Genomic DNA, 4,045 nt, shown 5'->3' with positions numbered 1-4,045 from the left:
ACTTCATCAACCTCATCGTCATCTTGTCCGCCGTCTGTGTTCCTGTCATCGTTAACTCTTTCACATAATATGACATTCCGCTTCACTTACGGGCTGCCAACACAAGAGCCCCTGGTCCGCCTAGATGAGGGCCAATCTAAATCACACCGAAATCAATCACAAAACAAAGTTAACTTTGTATTCCTTCTCTATGAAGGAAGTGGTTTATAATATTATTACAAGATGAGCAATAAGTTTAGTGAGATCGGTGTTATTATATGGACATGAGTCATGGTATGACGATGAAACAATCTCCAATAGATTTAGTAGATTTCAGAACTAGGCCCTCAGAAGGATATTGGAAGTTAAATGCCAGGACAGGATTAGAAATGAAACTGAAAGATTACTCGAGCGCCATATGTGGTTGAGATCAAGATGAAGGGTAAATGGAGATGGTTTGGGCATGTTCTTCGCACTCCTGACGAGAGATTAGTTCCTCAAACATTCAGCTGGGCTGCACATGGCACTAGAAGAGTTGTAAGACCCAGGCCTACATGGCTGAGGACTATGAAGCGCGAAGTGGGAGATGATGAATGGAGAAGTAGAATTAAAACCTCAAGATAGGGACGATTGGCGAAATGTAACCAAGGCCCTTTGCGTCAATAGGCGGAGAAGACGATGATATGCCCAGGGGCATTAGGTTCAGGTTATTGAAGCAAATATGTATGTCTACTGTAGGTTCTAGATATTTCAGTAATGCGGCCTCAATACTATTGTATACAAGCTCCCCTTTGACATAAGAAAGACATAACATCAAGGCCTTCAAGAAGAAACTTCGATAATGTGGATCTCACAATTAACACGTAATATGCCCTTAAAGTAAAAGCATATCAACACTCATCGTTGTTCGATGTCTGATATTGCTGTGATTTTCTTTCCATTTATGTTCGTTGGTTTCATGAAACATTTCTAGTCAAAAGTATCCAATGATAAATAAATATTTACATCTGTAATGTCATATTGTATTACTTCATGCGAGAAACAATACTTGATATATTTGTTTACCAAATAACCAACCGAAGTACTGCAATAGAGTTAACAGCATCCGTACGAAGAAGAAAAGAAGATAATAGGAAACGTGCTATTTAAGAAAGAAGGAATAGAGAAAAGAATATATTCATCAGTTGTGGAAAAAAAGAGAGAAGACAAGAAAAGAGTTAGAATAAAGAAGAAAACTAAGGAGGTGCCGATAGAAAGGTAAATCCCTCCTCCTAACAACTGAACTGAACGCTACTTCGTCCTTGAGAAAAATCCAATGTTACGTAATACTTAGTCGTTCTATTGATGCAGTGACGTTAGCTTGTGAATTAGTTTTTCTTGCGTACAGTTAATTTTCCGATTGTTTTAGTGTTCAGAAACTGTGGGTTAATCCAGAAATTAGGAAAGTAAGTTGCCGTCATTGAGGTGTCAACTGAAAGATGTTTTTTTTTTTCGGTTTGCTTTACTTTGCTATGTTTGTGCCCTGTAAACCAAAAATTGTGCAATTAGGCTAGGCCGACCCAACATCTGGTATAGGGTGATGTCAACTAACGATACATTAAAGTATTTGACCTTAGGCAAGATTTAAACTATCGTAGTGCTCGGAAATCACTCCATTCCCTAAGTATTTCATTGCATAACCTACCGTCAAAGACCATACTGAGCGAACCGAACATAAATAGGTCTGTGCCGGTTTAGTATGTGACCTACCTTTCGAATATGGTCTACAAAATTCTAGCTTTTAATATTTGGTTTAACCTAACCTAATGAGCCAGGTAGGCCACCTACTAAACCAGAATGAAAAAGGTAGGCCACTGGCACCAATAGGTCTATTTGTACTTTATCTGAACCATGTCATTCCATCTCGTCATACCGTATATCAAGAAATGAGTGATTCTGGACCATGTAACTTTATGGCCTATGCTTGCAAGGATACCAAGAAAGACATGAAAAAGCCAAACAAGACTCCTGATGGTTGGTTGGTAATTCCTTTCTATGAAGTTTTCCTCGTGAAGAACCACTATGATGATTTACTCAGTAACCAGAAAGACAACTCATCGACTGACTTAAGGTAAGCATATACATAGATCTTGGGATTTGTTACCCTAGATTAGGTAAGTTGAAATATTGTATGGAAGTATTTACTTAGCTACTGTGTTCTGTGATGGTTACAAAGTCAATTTCTTGTAGGCCCATATCCAATGCTTGCTTGAATGATTTGGGTTGTTCACTTGGAGTTTCTGGTCAAAGTTTTAAAAAATGTTTCTGATCAAGGCTGCTTTTATCAAGCTTGCCATATACTTAGATCATTCCATGATGTAGCGTGGTATTTTAGTTGAAAATCTACCGTCTCTAGCTGTATTAAAACCTATTACTGTACTTATCATTTTGAAACTTCCCTATCCTGAAGACCTAGTTTCCCAGCCCAAAAAATTGGGTTACTATGATTATTATACCGTTTTATGACGGCAAATTGCAGCACCTGTAAATATAAGCCATTTAGATGGTCGTAAGAACAAAATTACTAAATTATTTTTAAAAGGTAAATGATTAATTTTTAGGCTGCTTGAAGCTCAGTTTATATGTTCACATTGACCGTCATCTTTATAGGTTCACGAAACTCGCAGATTTAATGGTTCAATTATAGAATGGTGCAATATTAGTTAGGACATTAAAACTAGCATAATTGAATAGATCTTTGCAAATACACTATTTTGAAAACCATGTAGTCAATTACTGGTGGAAACCTCTATTAACGAAGTTACAGATTTTAATAAGAAATACCCGTTTTGCTCCTTTTGTCGTCATGGCGCGTATCATAGGAGCCCCCTTCCACCTGGTTACTTGTTCAGAAAGACACTTGATAGGTGGCTCTACTGCCATAAGTTACTTGTTCAAACAGAATACTGGGCCCAACATTTTAAACCTCGTATTTTCAATATTGATATAAGCAATACAGTGGAACCTCTACATCCGAATTTTCTAACATCCGAAGTAAAATTCGAGCAAATTTTTGACTCTACACCCGAATTTTATTTCGACACACGAAGTAGCAATTTTCGTCGTACCGGTTGTATCCGAATTTTTCGACACACGAAGTACAATTCGAACACGTTCCGACTCTACACCCGAATGTTTTTTTCGACACCCGAAGTAAACAATACTCGTACGCGTAGTCGGTGCTCATAGCGCCTGAAGTGTTTTTTATTTCCGCCGATAGAAGGCAGCACATCGACCTCAGAGGGACGCTCAATTAGCGCGGCTTGGGTCAGTCCTCTGTTCTCATCGGCTTCTTGCGGTTGTGCTCTCTGCGTTCTGATATTAACTGTGATTTAATCGTGATTTTTTACGTGCATCCATTAACGATAATTTACGTAAATCATGGGTCCAAAAAGGCTTAGTTTTGCCAGTGGTAGTGGTAGTGGTGAGAAAAGGAAGAAGGAAATGCTTTCTATAGAAATTAAGCAGGAAATTATTGAAAAACATGAGCGTGGCATCCGCGTGAGTGAACTTGCTAAACAGTATGGCCGTAATATGTCGACGATCTCGACAATCCTTAAACAGAAGGAAGCTATTAAAGCAGTGAAACCTTCTAAGGGGATCACTATAATTTCCAAACGCCGTACCCCTATCATAGAAGAGATGGAACGACTTCTACTAGTGTGGATTAAGGATAGAGAGATCGTTGGCGACACCATCACCGAAACCGTTATCTGCGAGAAGGCGCACGCCATCTTTACGGACTTGAAGGAGGAGAGCTCTGGGGGTGATGCTGGGGAGAGTTCAACCGAGCCTTCCTCAGATGATTTCAAGGCATCTCGTGGCTGGTTCGAGAAATTTAAGAAACGTCCGGGATTCATTCAGTTGTTCGCCACGGAGAGGCTGCTAGTGCGGACACAAAGGCTGCAGCTGACTTTGTTAAGAAATTCAAAAATATCGTAAAGGAAGAAGGCTACGTAGAGCAGCAGGTGTTCAATTGTGATGAAACCGGGCTGTTTTGGAAGAAGATGCCGAGTCGAACCTACAT

Source organism: Palaemon carinicauda, chromosome 23 (genome assembly GCF_036898095.1).
Source record: "Palaemon carinicauda isolate YSFRI2023 chromosome 23, ASM3689809v2, whole genome shotgun sequence".
Classification (NCBI taxonomy): domain Eukaryota; kingdom Metazoa; phylum Arthropoda; class Malacostraca; order Decapoda; family Palaemonidae; genus Palaemon; species Palaemon carinicauda.
This window is presented reverse-complemented; position numbering follows the sequence as displayed.